At 37.5% G+C, this 16,735-nt stretch overlaps 1 pseudogene; it reads left to right on the top strand.

Moving 5' to 3' along the window:
• The window catches only part of LOC100966351, a 163,080-nt pseudogene extending 148,745 nt beyond the window's left edge, over nucleotides 1-14,335 (top strand).
• Nucleotides 14,336-16,735: the final 2,400 nt, after the last annotated feature.

Consider the following 16,735-nt stretch of genomic DNA (forward strand, 5'->3'; position numbering starts at 1 on the left):
TTTAATACCTGATGCATAATAAACATTTAATAAATGAGAACTAAATATATATTTTTCAAAGCCGTGCATGATGTTACAAGTCCTTTATATACTACTCAGCATGGTGTTTATTGATTCAAAGTCAATGGTCTTATCGTCACAATGGTTTGGAAGGAGAGTAGATATTCCTTACTTGTGAGTTACACCTCTAGGAAAGGTATCCAAGATCAAAATAATTAAGCCCTGAGAATAGCGGTTGTATTAAAATCTGTGTTTATGACAAGGAGCTTATTCTCAACATTTTATTGCATTTAGATGCATCTATTATTCATACAATTGTATAGCAATCATTTGAAATTTGTTGAGATACAGGAGGGCAAATTTTCTTTGAAGAAAGTAACCTCAAGGAACCACAGGGACTTCTATGTTAGAAGTGGGGAAAAAAATGAAAATCAAGAGTTTAGGGATTGCTAACCTTGTTATCTTTGCATACTGCCCTTGGCTTAGACCTAAACCTTTATTCTTCTTAAGAGGAAAAAACCACCATCACTATAGCATTATACTCATATCACACAGACTCACCATCTTTCACATATACATATTTTAAGTTTTTTATTCCTATTTAATGGAACAAATTGTAAAATGAAGTGTATAATCATCAAGGTCTTGGAATTCTACAGGGCATCGTGGTGAGACAAGCAACTCTGAGGAGAATGTTGTGGAGTTTTACAGTCACTTGGTCTTTTTAAATAAAATTATCAACCTCTCATATACGATTTATCCTTTGCTGCTTCCTCAGAATTAGCTGAGTGATGCATTATGTTCTAGCGGCTTCCTGTGTCATAAGAAACAGCATGATAGATGGAGTCAGAGTGCCCTGAGATTGAATCATGAGCTGAGGTCTTTGTGTTTGAGTCTCATGGTTCAAAATTCATGGACTTGGATGTTAAAATATTCTACAGGCAACTACCATACACACACTTTTATAGTTGTAAGACAATTTTCCATGGCGACCATAATAAAAAAATAAAATATGCCATTGAAATTGAGGTTCTAACCTATCATTACATTTCTTCCTACACTGAGGTAGAAGGTTTATTCACCTGCTGCCTTTTACTTTCAACCCCCTTGATATAAACCAAGCAAGCAGAGCCAGCCGGGCCGGCATGATACACGCTATCAGTCATTTCTCTGCAAAGGAACTTTGTTCCCGTAATAGGAAATAAGTGAGAGCTACTCAATTTGGCCAAGAATACAAGTTTTACATGCATGATAGATTTCCTAAAAATTAGATATTTTTCTACCATAATTTTTGTTTGTTCAGATGAAGACTCTTGAATATCGTGATAGAGACACAGCCACTATCCAGAGAAAAGAGGCGTTGAGTTTACTCTAACCAGGCTCATATGATTTGAATAGAAAAAAAAATGACATTTGCCTCACAGGAATTGTAAGAATTTACTGAGGAAAGTGGTGATTAATGATGCTGAACTCAAGCCAACCCTGTGAATCATCCGTATGGAAGTGTCTTCTCTGCTTCCACCGCTCTCCTTCCTGGGCCTCATTCCCTGCCCCAGATCTGCACACTCAGAGGCATCTTTTCCAGTGTCAGACCTAAATTACAAGTGGAGACTTTGTCGTTGGCCGTGGACTTCTCATTAATGCGGAACAACTTTGCAGTTATTTGTTACACAAACCTATTGAGAGCGGACTCGCCTGTTGGCTTCCGTGAGCATTTGCTGAACAGCCGCTCTGGCTTTAAAACCTGAACTTTCCAAGTGCTGTTTGAAATACCAACAGACATTGGGGAAGGTACAGAAAAGAATAATCACTTAAGTATCATTTCTCAAAAGTCATATTTTCTCCATTGAAAAATAAGAGAAGGAACAGAAGATTCAGAAAACAAAATGAGACAGCTAGCGACATTTGATGTCGTAACATTTAAAACTCTGAGGAATGCTGGGTTTGTGTGCGAGTGTGAATGTGCAAAGCTGGGAACATAACAACCCTCATGAAAACGATGACAAATTAGTTAAATATAATATAGTAGTCAGGCTACACGATGAAGAAGAAGATGAGGAGGAAGGGTACTAGTGTGAAAATATTATCCATTCTGAAGGATTTCTTTCTGTAAAGATAGAGTGCATTACATCCACACACTAAGAAACCACTTGGACGTAAAAAGCAGTACTGAGTCCCTTTCTATTATGAAAAATGTCCACACGAAATGACCGAGTGAATAAGTAACTTCACTTCTTTATATATTAAAGTACAAAATAAAATAGAAAGAAGTAATTTTAATTACTTTTATTTTAATTTTAAAGCACTCTGTGTGTGTGTATGAATATATAGCACGTTAATTAGGTCCTTAAAGTAACAAAATATCCCTCATATTTCAAGGGTTATTAGAATATTCGTTTGTTTTTCTTATTTGTGTTTTGTGTTGGTGGCTGGAATGCTGCGTTGCATTTCTGTTACTGAGTAACAAATATCACCAGGTAGTAGCTTAAACCCACACTCTGATATCATCTCACAGTTCTATAAATCAGAAACCCCTTTCAGAAACCCTCACAGGGGTTTTCTCTTTAGGGGCTCACAAAATCAAAGTCATGATGTTGTCTAGTTTAGATTCTTACCTGGGAGCTCAGCAAAAGAACCGGCATCCACGTTCATGCACTGTTTGGAATAATTGAGATCTTTACAGTTACAGGTTGAAGCTCTCTTTCCTGCTGGCTGTCAGCCGGGAGTAACTCTTATTTCCTAGGGTCGGCTCTCAGATCCTGGTTTCTTGGCCTCCTCCACCTCAGAGATGGAGAATCTTCCTTGTATTGAATTTCTTTCACATGTGGAATCTCTCATTTCCCCTTCAACGAAGTCATACAACAATCTGTCCGCCTTTAAAGGACTAATGTGATTAGGTTAACTTCATCTGGATAACCTCTCTATCTTAAGGTCAATTGATTGGAAACCTTCATTATGTCTTTAAGATTCCTTTGCTTTACACCATAACATGATCATGGTGTGACCTCAGGGGGGAACAGCCAGAGGGGCCATCTTGGAATTCTGCACAGCACAAGTTCTAATCCATTTTCTTCTTATTCTGGGCTAAAGGAGCAGCTGCTATATGACATATTCTTTTCTACTTGAAGAGAAAAGAGCCAGACAGCAGACAAAATATGCAGCTTTAACAGCTTTTGCCCTCATGAAGTAATTTATATCACTGCTAAAATGTATCATGATATCTGGTTAGTGCTAAATGACTCAAATGCTCAATATAAACATTTTTCTGTATACTTCAGTTACAATTTATATAAAAAGTAGCAATATCAAAATGCAAGCATTAAAGTATTAGACGAAGTATGGAAAATTCTACTTTATGGCATTAACAGAGATGCGCACATACTGCTCTTATTCTGACACGAATGCTGTGCCCCGACCTTTGCAACTTTCTTTAATCTACACTGAGCCACCCATCTGACATATTGGCAAGAAATGCACATTGGGTGATGCTTTGAGAATGCCCTCCCCCCTCCCTTCTGCTGTGCTGAAGACCGATGCTGCTGATCTAGTCCAAAATACAAGAAATATCTCTGGTTTCCACGTTAGATAAGATACTAATTTTTAAAGTGTGCCTGTTAATTGTTGTTGATGATGATGATGACAATGATGAGCCAATGGTCGGAGCACATTGTCTTTTTAATTCCCAAATTCATGGCAGTTCTTAAGTAAATAAGTCACTTACTTTTGCATGAAACTAGATTGCTACAGAGCTAAAACTGAGGAAGGCGTAAACTGAGCAGGTTGACGGAGGGGTGTGTGTTTGTGAGAGAGAGCGAGAGAGAGAGATGAGGGGTTGGCGGGAATGACAGATAGACACTCTCTTAGTACGGAGCCAAAATATGAGGTGTTGAGACAGCCACATTTTGTAGGAAGTGCTTTAGGAAATGGAAGTGGTCAGCTGGTCAGGGGTGACAAAATGCCTCTTTAACACAGCACTTCGGTCCTGCCAGGATCCTCCGCCTGGCTTCGGTCTCCTGCCTCCCTGTCACTGGCATACCCACAGCAAACTCAAACATCTCTCTATCCTGGAACACACCAAGATCCCGTTTCCATTCTAATGTCCCTTTTTGCGTTGGAGATAACGGTTTTCCTATCTGTGCTTGTTATCTGTCTTAAGATTTACTCATTCCAAAAACAAACATCTGTGAAGTTGAAACTTAATGCTCAGTGTTGTTATTTTTTATTGTGACAACATTCAGACTCTTCTCAGCCACCTTTATAATCTTCTAAGAATGTAGACACACAGAATGTATTGAAATCCTAAGCCATTGTCCTTCAAATGGCTGAAGGGACGGAAAAAAATTCATTGTTTGGAATGTTTAAGATTAACTTCTAAAAATATTTTGTATTTAAGCACGTGTTTTAATTTTTATTATAATTTTTAAACCAAAACATATAAAATACATAGCAAGAATAACACGATTCTTGCATTCAGACTTCTGCTGTATGGAGAGGGATTACTATATGATGGAAAGCCGTGAGAGCATCTGGCTCCTTGGCAAGGCCCAAGTACAACTGGCAACACAGAGACACCAAACGCCTGCCAGATGCCCCAGACGCGGTGGAAGAGCTTTCTGTCTCAGCTCATCTGCAATCGTCCCCATTGTTTATTCTGAATGTACTCAATTTGCCATATAAAATAAATCCATCATTTATAGAGACATTTTTCCCCTACTTCTTCATAATAATAAAATTAATTGCAATTGCTTAGAATCTGAGTTTTTTCCAATTTGCAAAGAAATACGTTGGGAGTATGGTGTCTTTCAGAGTAACCAGATTTTATCACACAGCCTTAGCAGTGATCCCCATAGGGAAGCTTCTATTTTTTGTGTTTATTGCTCCACAATGATTAGTGCCCTGGTGCCTTTTTCTTCCTTTTTATTTTTTATTATTTTGTGTTGGAGTAGAAGTTTAATTATTTTAAGACAGCAGTTTCCCAATAATACAGTTTTATATTTCCCAAGGACCGTGAATTTTTTTTCTAATAAATAATTTAGATTCCAAATCCCTGGACCAAGATGATTTTGACCTTCCTGCATGTATGCCATGTGGAAACCACCGCAGGAGCAGACTGCTGATCCAACGGCAAACAGGCCGAGCTGGACGTCTGCCTCCTCCTCATCTGAAGGCACGGTCAGTGGGCACCTGCCAAGTCCTGGTGAGCGCTCAGACGGCGGCCCAGCAAGCCGCTGAGAGAGAAGATGGCGCGGCCTAAATATTATTTAAAGTTTTAATTCATGTCCAATCATGATAACAAAAAGGCTATAAAATAAAGCCACTTACATAGAAATAACACTTTAAAAATAACTTACTAAAAATTACAAAAATTAAATTAAAATACAATTTCTGTTACCCAGAAATGGAAGACAGAAATAGTGTTTTAATTTTATTTTTGTAATTTTTAGTAAGTTATTTAAAATTATCATTTCTATATAAATTACTTTATTTTAAAGCCTCTTTGAACATCATGGTTGGGTTTTTGTCATATTTTGCCATGAACATTTTAAAATTCTTGTTTATAACTTTTTTTGCACTAAATGTATTCTGTTTTTCTATTAGTCCTCATCAATTTACTTCAGAAATCATTTCTTTCATAGTAGAAAAAAATTTTCACATTTATTATCTGGGAAAATATGACCTTTCAGTGACTGTAAGGACTTGTTGTCTTTTGTTACCTATCTCATGTCAGGACTGGCCCATCAGCAAGGACTCTGTCTTTGGTGAAATCACAGTATAATTTACTTTTGGTTTTAAAAAAAACATGTATAAAGGTTTTCAGTATTATAAACATACCAATCAACTTATTTTCTATAACAGTTTATATAGGGGACAAACAATAGGATTTGTCAATATAAATGTAATACTTCAATATATATTTAATTATCCAATTAGGTCGCTGAACCTAATTCCCTGGATGGAGTCATCAAAAATTAAGTAGTCATCAGTTTCATTTGCTCAGTGAGTCTTGTGCTGGTAGAATATCACAGGTGTGTAACTGGCTTAATTGTGAAGCTTCTCACTCCATTACAGCTGTGTAATTCATGAAGTCATGCATTTGGTTTTGTTTAGGTCACTATCTTAGCTTCAGCGCAGACCGTTGCACCACTTCAAAATGAAGGCTTTTTAGAGGAATGCTGGTTGATAATTTATAGATATTAAATTATTTTAAAGAGCTAGGATAAGAATTTCTAAAATACATTTTATGATGAGGAATAACTGTGTGTCATAACTGAAATTTTAATTTAGTATTTAAGATAGCCTAAGAAAAAGTTCAAGCCTGTCTTAGAAAGCAGAAACAAGAAAATAATGATGGAAACACTTATAGTATGGGAAATTGGAAATATAACATCTGTGCAATCTTAGTAATTTGGTATTATCACTTCTCTATTCTCAGAAAATAATCTCATATCAGAGTAAAGAAAGCACCACTAGCCACATTGTCTTCTTTCAAGTCTGGAGTTGAGCAAAGGGAGGTATCACACAGGCGATACGTGAGGTATACTACAGGTGACTACTGCGGAATGAGCCTTTTAACATGTCCAAAGAAAAAGAATCTCTTGAAGAACCTGTTTTTAATCTCCATTCCATAAGGGTGATACAGGCTTCTGAGTCATTTAGAGATTAAGAATTTTTTACTTTTACCTCCTTGCTAGGCACTATGAATAGTTAATAGGAAAAAATAACTATCTGTTCTGCTTCTTTAAATCAAGGAGAGACAACTTTTAAAGAATACATAAATCAAGTTCTCAGGAGAATAGAAATTATGCTAGGTAATTAAATAACTCAATTTGGAGAATTGGCTGAAGAGTTTTAAGAGCAAACAGGAATACCGATATAGCAATCAAACAATTTTAAAGCAGTGAGAAGTCACGGAGTTACAAAAACGAGAAAAGTTGTGGGACAAGCAGAACCTGGAAACAAAAAGAAGAGACGCCTCGGAGCTGCCTGGTCTCCAAGAGGAGGCCAGTGACCAGGTGCTTCCCGTGTTCCAAGAACCTAGAGCAGGGTAACTGCAAAGACATTTTAGATCTTTGAGGAAAGCATGCAATTAAGCTGGCCCCTGGAGCTGAAAATTAGCATCTGCCGCTTTTGCTGAGAATGCAGTGCTGTAGAGGACCCCAAGGCCAAGTAGAAACAAGTCTAAGGCCAGAACAAGCCTCCACGTCCCCTGGTGACTGTGAGTCAGTCTCTAGCGCCCCCTCTCGGAAGACCGTGATAGGAAGAAACTGGGTCAAAGAAATCAGGCGAGAGAGTGTCAGCAACAGAAAGCGAGTCGCAGCGCAGGGCGCCCAACGCTGCTGAGACTTGCAGACAGCTGGGAGGAAGCGGCACAAACTTAGACGCGTCCAGTTGATGTTCTCTCCTGTTTATCTGTTTTGAACGACATCAAAACGACAGTGAGAACGTACAGTAAACCATCTTCAAAGAAATAAGTAACCAAATAGGTGGAACAGTTTCTAAGAGCAACAGTAGAAAAGGTTTTGCTTTCAGGTATAGTTTCTAGAAAAGTCTAGCAAAGTAAAATACACTAAGATGAGAGGCAACCAAAACTCTAGTTTTCAGCATTAAAAAAGTCCCTAGAGCTTGAACAATACTGAAATAATAAACACGAAGGGCCTGAATGAGGAAATCATGCAGACTACGTATCTATTCATGAAAACCATACGGTTAAAAACTGCTAAGAGTGATGGGGAGAGATTCAAGTCATTGATATTACCTTATATTGGGGCTATACCTATTGATTAGGAAGAAGTGAACACTAAAAACAGAACAAACAAAACCACATCTTCAGTCTGGAAATAGATACCACCTTGTCCTTATAGATACGATGCAAATTGATCTCCTCCTCGAAATTCATTGTTCTTAAGTGAGTAATCAAACAGAACCGGGATAGGATATTTACTAAAGTTGAGGACAGGTGCCAGAAAATAAATATGTTAAAGATTAATTCTCATAAGAAAAAATATTTGGTGAAACAAACAAACATTGTGTTACTAATGTAACATAAAATTACAAAGCAATATAATCTATAAGAAGACTAGAAAACAGAGATGCAGGAACTCAAATACAGCTATCAAATTGTCAGCCGTCTAAGATCCATGTAATAGGTTTCCCCAAAGAAGAAGATTAGAATAATCACACAAGTTTATAAAAGCAATTCAAGAAAGTATTTCCATTTGAAAAATGATTTGGATTTATAGATCAAAAGGGCATACCATGGTCCAGGCAAATTTGACCCAGGTGGTTAATAACAGTATGCCCTCTTATAAAATTACTTAAGTTCAAAAAAGTATGCTTGTTTGGGTATCTAAGAAAAACAACAAAATTACATAAAGAAATAGCAATCAGATCATAAGGAAATTCGCAACTGAATATTTATAGCAGCTCAATTCATAATTGCAAAGGTGTGGAAACAACCTAACTGCCCCTCAACCCATAACTGGATTAATGAACGGTGGTATGTGTATAAGCTGGAATGCTACTCAACCTTAAAAATGGAGATGAAGAGTTTGCGTCTTTTGTATTTACCTGGATGGATTTAGAAAATATTCTCCAAGTAAATTATCTCAAGAATAGAAAAGCAAGCATCCCGTGTACTCAGTACTATCTTTTTGACCTGGCAGATCAATAACTACTTTCCCATAGCAAGAGAAAAACACAATTTAATTTGAGAAGGTGGGGGAAGGGATTTGGTAAGTTCACAGCCACAGGGTACAATGTAGGGGTGTATTTCACACTACTGGGTGAAGGACTCAGCTGCAACTTGGACTTGACCTTACAGATGCAAACAATGTAACCTAATCATCTTTACCCTCACATTAATCCAAAAATTAAAAAAAAAAAGGATGATCAAGCTGGCTTAGATAACTTTACAGCAACATTCAATGCTGAGGATAGTGGAGTATTCATTGAAAGTATTCAAAGTTATTTAAATAATAAATTAAAACATCTCTAAATAATTTTATGTGAATGTAGGTTGTATTTTATTATAAAACTAAGGCTCAGAAATATGGATGGTAAGTCTAACTTCTCATGGAGATGCAAAATTAGTTAAGTGAGTGGGAAGGGGAAGGTGAGGGAAAAGTTATCAAGTATTGGCTGATCATCTCATCTCTTAAAATTAAAGGTAAATAGATAAATGATGGACTTTTCAGTATATTAACAGAAAATATATATTTTAAAATCATAGGCTCATCTAAAATTGAACGAAAAGGCAAAAAGGGGGAGAAGTGACACACTAGTTTTAATCTCTGCTATTAGAAAAGATATTGGATGCTGTGAAAAGCAATAGAGTAACATACAAAGTTATGGTCACAAAACTAAATGTAAGAACTACAGCAGGTATTCACATTCAGATTGTGAGAAGACTATGGATTTGTTTGTTCAGAGGGGAAAAAAAAAAAACTCTAGCAAAGATTTTAGTGCAATGTAAATATAAAGCACAACAAAATATGACGTATTCAGAGAAAGCGAAGATTCAGCAGGGAAGCAACAAGGGTGGGTGAGGGGAGGCTTCAGGGCAACTTGCCTGGCTAGGAAATGACCAGCTAAAAGTCCAGGAAAGTTCCTGGATGTGGGGAAACAGTCAGAGAAGAGCTTTTTGTTTGTTTGTTTGATTCTTCCCACATTCTGAGATAAGCTTTTATGATCTTGGCTGTAACAGAGCCTCCCAACCCACACAAGTCTCAGTCCTAACTTAGGGAGCAGCTTACGGATTACACAGAGATACTGCTTCCTAAAGGGAACCCGTGAGAAATCCCACAGGCACATCAAGCCCAGAGCACCTGATTTGGGTGACATCCGGAGAGCCTTGGGGCCATGAGCAGTGCCAACGAGAGATAGGACATACCATTCAAAAAGGTATTTACACATTTTACAATACTTCTACAGTACATGATTTTAAGTTATATTATAATCACATATTAACCACCCCAATATAAATAATACACTGCTGTTGCCTAGAAAAATTAAACACAATAAAAATCTGTTAGAAAAATTGGATGTAGAACAGAGATTAAATAGATTACAAAAGCAAAGGTTTGGGGGATTCAACTCCAATATTCACTAGATATTGTTCTTTCTCTGTTAATCTTTCACACCTCACTATCTAGGCCAATAAAATGGAAGATAGGTGACTCACCTATCTCTTAGAATCACCCAAACCATCAGAAGGCTTGACATTTACAAAGCACAAATACAGCATCAATGGTCAAACATAGTGGCTCCCAACTATAATCTCACCACTCAGGGAGGCCAAGGCAGGCACATTGCTTGAGCTCAGGAGTTCAAGACCACCCTGAGCAAGAATGAAAATTAGAAAAATTAGCCAGGCTTTATTGTTAAGTAATAGAATCAAAGGCGTAGCTGTCTGCCTACACCATTTGAAAAGTTGAAGGCTGATTTTAGTCACTTACCCTTCTTCTCCCCATGCACTGCTTTGCAAATACATGCAGCATATCTGTGCAATGAAGTTATATTTAGCCATTTTCTAAAATAATTATCATGTTGGCTTGTCTCTAATAAATTACATAGTACAAAGAAAAAAAAATTATGACAGAGCCAATGATTCGTGTTAGAGTTTAAATAGTGAAATCAATTTAAAGTAGGTCATTAGCACAGATATCTATCCAGGAAGCTTTAGATTAATACATTGAAACCTTTGGATTGTGACCAAATAAGTTAGTTCCTTAGTTGGGATTTTTTTGGCATTTTAAGGAGGATTCAAAGGGCAGAGTGCAAGAGAACATGAATAAGATATCTATCAGCATGGGCCTCAGTCCTGGTGTTTTGGAGCTAGAGAATTATTAAGAAAATAAAAGAAACCAGAAATCCTCAGTAATGATTTCTACATAGCATTTTAACTGCCAATTAAAACATCTTTATTTCTAAACCAGATACTCTTTTAAAAATCAATCTGTACAATTAATGTCTCCATTATTCCTATCGTGTCTCATATCTCTTTGCATCTTCAAGGGCCACTGATGCATCCACAAACTATTAAAAGTTAGCAAATGAGGAGAGTCTTATTGTGAACAGTAAATTATCACCTAAGCAAATCTAATAGAGATTTCTGGAGCACATATATTCACAAGTACGTATCCTATATGTTCCAATAGCTTGAAAAATAACAAATTTCGATCCACTATTCTTACTCTTGGAAATCTATTCCATATAAAATTTGCACATACCAAGAAATGTCATTGAATCTATATTTAAGGAGGCATGACAATTAAATTTGTGAACACATCCTAGAAAAAAATGCTACACATGTATCTCATTGTTGAGTACTACTGACCACTGCTGTTGCCCTTCACGTACTCCCCTGGGGAAACTAAGCGTGCAGGCCAGTGCTTAGTCCACTCTTCAAAGCAATTTTGGAACTGCTTTTTCGGAATGACCATCAGAGCCATCATCGAACAGAGGTCTGACAATTAAGTTCATAAACTCAACACTATTCACTCCCATTGGCAGCACTGTAGAAACAACTCAGGGAAGTTTAATAACTGTGGTATGTCAGTGTCTCGCTGCTGTGTTCTTGTTGATGTGGCGGTGTCTGGCTAAGTGGCATTCGTTATTGTTACATTTTCTTTTTGTGCTGTATGATCACAGATTTTATTGTCACACAAGTACTCTAGATTTTCACTGAAACACTGAGACCAACCTGAATGCCCAGTACACACATACACATACCCACAAACAAATTTGCTCTAACAAATGTAATGCATTATAAGTAATACGCTATCATGCAAATGATAGAGGACAGGTGGCACCCCAGCCAGCTCAGCAGAGCCGGGCTGGAGGACCCAATGCCTCTGCCTTAACAGTGTTGGTACAGAAGCAGCCTGCGGAGGAACCAGTGAGCTGGAGGGTAGGCAAGGGGGGGGAGCCTCCCTCCCCCACCAGAGGCTCAAGTAGCCAAAGGGACTAGACAGCTGCTGGGGAGACACCGGCACTCCTTCCCTTTACACTTAGGACTAAATAGCACCCCCATTTCCTATGCCTAAGTCAATTTCATGTAAGTTTCCTAGGCCTCGATTTGAATGGACTATGTCCATTCATTAGTACATTCATTCACCTTGCCCCAGCAGAAGAGACTGTGTCCATTCATTAATGTATTCATTCACCTTGGCCCAGTGGAAGGGACTGTGTCCATTCATTTCCTGGCCTCATGTAGAAGGAACCAATGCACCTATATATACCGCTAAACAGACAGAGACAGAGAGAAAAACGGAGAAAGCTTTTCTCTCTCGACTTGGGTTTTCTCTCTTAACTGGGAACTTTAGTGTTTTTGTATTCTTTTTCTGTAAATAAATTCTGTCTTGCCACTGATCTGTGGTCCGTGGATTTATTCTTCAAATCACCAAGGCCAAGAACCTAAAAGTCGAGTATCATAAATAGTATCATTTTTTGACTTTTTAAAAATAATCTAACCAGGCTTAAATTGTAATTGTTAATGAAATAAAAGAAAAACAAAAAATGTTGGGTATGATTTCAAGTACATTAAAATAATCTTAGGGAAAAGAATGAATGGAAATATTTGAAAAATAAATCATATTTTATTATGCATGAGTTATTACAGATTTATTTTAAATCATGTAGTTTTTCTAAATCTGAAGTAGATTCGCTTGCATACCGGCAACAAATTTGGTCATGTCCAGTGGGACATAACACCCAGGCACATAGCAGTGACACAGAGTGGGTTTATTATAAATAGATACCAATGGATAACAGAAGCTGAGGCTTTATTGCAAGCTGGTGCCTCAAAGCTCAGGAAAGCTGCCTGTAGCAGTTGGAGTTGTGGCTGTGAGTGCCCACCTGAGCTGAGCTGAGAAGCTGCACAAGGCAGCAGGCACAGGGCACTGGCTACCTGGGGCGCCACGACACGCTGGACTAAGGCATTGAAGTATACTCTACCTGGGGGGAAAGAGAAACAGAGTTCAGACAGTTCCCTCCAGTAAGGTCATTATCTCAGGATGTTGCATTCTAGCACATTCTAAAGTGGCAAAAATGTTAGCAGATGAGTTTGGAACTGCATCTGACATTGAGTCACCAGTAAACCGCCTTTCAGTCCTGGAAGCCATTATATCTGTACCATAGAGACTCAAACTTTATAACCAAGTTCCTCCAAATGGTCTGGTGGTTCACTGTGGAACAATTATAACAGAAGAAGAAAGGAAAAGAAAGTCAGCATTGACTTTGAACCTTCAGACCAATTAATAGGTCATTGCATTTGTGTGACAACAGACTCCATACAGAGGCTCTTATAGGACTACTTTCCAAGGATAGCAAGTTCGGATTCACAGGTAGCTATGCACTCTGGGGCACTCTCCAAGGAGACACAAGAGAAGCCCTACACAAATTCGCTGTGGATCTCCCAAGGAAATATACTAGAGGAGGTCAGCCAACCTTGTGTTTTGCCTGTTTAAGAATGGAAAAGCGACACAGCCATGTTTGGAAAGTAGCAGAGACTGCTGTGCAGCTGTTTATTTCTGGGGACAAAGGGAATGTGGCTAGTCTTCTTTTAGCTGGATCAGCAAACTTCAGAACTGAACTAAGTCAATCTGATATGTTTGATCAGAGGTTGCCATCAAAAGTTTTAAAATTAGTTGATATATCCTGTGGTGGTGAAAATGGGTCCAACCAAGCTATTGAGTTATCTACCGAAGTCCTCTCCAGTGTGAAATTTAGTCAAGAGAAGAAATTAATAGGACAATACTTTGATGAATCAGCCAGGACACCAGCAAGTACTGCTTTGGCGTTGAAAGTAGACTAAAGGCTTTGGAAATGGGAGAGATTCTAACAGTGTATAAAAATCTGGATATGATGAGATATGTTCTTTGTTGCCAAGGCACAGAAGATGAGAAAATTCTCCAACTCCAGAAAAAAAAAAAAAAAAGGATAAATTTTATTTCACAGGCAAAGGGACAGGACAGGAACATGAGCTTATTGAGAGTATGTCCCCGTTGGAATGGTTTGCTAACAATGATAAAAAAAAAAAAAATTGGAGCTACATTGGAAATTTTCACAGATAAGGCACAAGCAGGCAGGATTCCAATTTGTGAAAGGATTTGGTGGAATTGGAGGTCTCTTGCAGTACCACGTAGATTTCTGGGGAATAGAATACGAAGGAGGAGATGGTGGATTTTTTGACCTTGATGACTACCAGGTAGTTGACATGGGTCTGGCAAAACCTGCCTCACCCTCCAGAATCCAACCCAAGGAGCATCCAACCCGTGGTGGAATCCAAATGGATCCCGGCCTTACAATTGGAACATTTCCAGAACTTAATCCATGAGCACTGAATGTTGAAAAGAAAACCGAAAGAAAACCAGACCCAACCCTACACACTGTCATGGTGTCAGCACAGCAGCCTACAGCTAAATTCCTAAATGCCACTTGGGACTAATTTAAAAAAGAATCCCAGTTTTTACTTTTACTCTATGGTGAAATTGGTTGCTCTTGAATTTTATGAAAAAAAATGATTTTTTTTTAACCTTCATACATGGAAACAAAAATACTTTAACTGCTGCAAACTTCCAAAAGTTAATAGAAGTGAATCATATTAGTTTGTTTCTTACTTTGATTGGAAAAAAATTAAATTGCTGCATTTTGCGTGACCCATTTACATGGCATTCTCAGTTTATACTGCATACGACTTAGAAATATCTGTGGTGAAATGATGGAACGGTTTCTGTCTTGGTCTCTGTTTAATGTTGAAAGGGGGAGCCAACAGGACTCAATTTCGACTTGATTCCCTCCTACGACTCTCCCCCTCCAGACTGGCCATTTCAAGGGTACAAATTGCAGTGCAAAATCAAACTGCCTCCTGCAGCATCTGGGCCAGTGCACGGCTCACTTCTATCTGTGTGGCAGACACACCTGTACCCAGTGTAGGGAGCCCTTTGCATCAGTTGTTTTGACCAGGGTCCTCACAATCTTAGCCTACTGGAGACCAGTTTGGGATGGTTTTTATGGGGCTTCTGTGTTATTGCTGGGATTGGAAGAAATGAAACATGTTAAGTGGAAAATGAAAAAATTAAGTTACTAGAAAATTACAAGCAAAATAAAAAGCCGGGGAGGTAACAGAGAAAACTGAATCAGTCGGAGGCTACTAAGGGAACCGTCCTAAAATCTATTGTCCATATTTTGACCTGTGAGAATGTCTCATCATTTTTAATTTCAATGGTATAGAAAAATTACTTTTAAAATGATGACATTATTACAAATCTTACTTTTGTATAAATACAAACTAGACACGACATTTAAAAATTAAAACCCGATGGCAAAGTGTTTTGCTAAGTGCCATCTGAGGTAAACTACACAAAAGAGATTTAACATTTTCTCTCAGGGTAACTACAGTCTCCTTGGGAAGACAAGTAGGACTTGTAGAGATAAAAACAAGAAAGCATGAAGCTATATTTCAGAGTTCACATAGAAAAAATAGAAGTCAGGGGATTGCTTATTAACATATTTTAATTAACTTACAAAAAAGTGTTGTCCCCTTCAGTCAAAAATGGGAGGAAAGCAGGGAGATGGGGAGCACACATTATGCGTGGTGGGTGTGATATCAGATCCCTCCAAATGCCGTGCTGTGAAGAGAGCAAGTTGTTTTCACAAACAGAGTAGTATATAAAATTCAGAGAGAAAATTACTTTCCCACTCCCTACATGTGATGTAAAAAGAGAGACATTTACATGCAAATAAACAGAGGGAACCTTAAAATGCTGTGCTAACACTATTGACAACATATCTTCAAATTTACTAAAATAAAAAATGTAAAGGATGAAAATTAAGATCACAGAAAATATTTATCCTGGATCTAGAAGACGAGCATTTGCTATCCAGAATTTTTATACTTTAGCAGAATTCTTATATTTCTCTGTAAATAAATCTCCATAAAATTTGGCTTGAGCTTATAAATGTCAACAACAGGAAAAGTCAGATACAGAAGGTCTAAGCTATCCTGATTTGGTTATGACATCCTTTCTTTAAAAACCTGTGGAAAATATACCCTTTTAAAGGGAAAGGTGTTAAGTCTACCAAGATATTTTTAGGAAACTAAATGGGAAATGTTTTGGTTTTGGATACCATCTATTATCTAAAATAGCTGTTACTTAAACAGGAGAGAACATAAACTATTTATTTTTATTAAAAAATACATGCATTAAATAACCCAAAGGACTACACAATTAAAATCTTTTTCTTCTTACTTTAAATTTATGACAACATTCTCCCCCAAATACGGTTTGTTGCCAGTTTCTTTGAAATATTATTCCGGGAATATTATTCATATGATAACTAAAGTGGCCTTACTTTTATTTTTATAAGAACAAAGAGGACTTATGTTATAAAAAGAGCTTTCTCACTATTCTTCACTAAATGTGCATGTCTAGAGGAATAGCCCCGTGACTGATATGGATCCACCTCATGCTTCAAAAACTCAAAACAACTCGGTAATATTTTGTCTAATTTTATGTTATTTTGGACGTTTTAACTGGTACCTATTGATGAATATTTTAAATTTCCACCTTTTGCTATTGCATAAGGTACAGTAATGACCATCTCCATTCTTACATTTTTGAACAAACTCATAAACATATCTCTACAATGAGACAACAGAAGTTATATTTTGGGATTGAAATTACGACGTATTTTAAATGCGCACATATAGATTATCAATGTCCTTTGTGCTGCG

Source organism: Otolemur garnettii, unplaced genomic scaffold (genome assembly GCF_000181295.1).
Source record: "Otolemur garnettii isolate 467f Iridium unplaced genomic scaffold, OtoGar3 scaffold00030, whole genome shotgun sequence".
Lineage (NCBI taxonomy): Eukaryota > Metazoa > Chordata > Mammalia > Primates > Galagidae > Otolemur > Otolemur garnettii.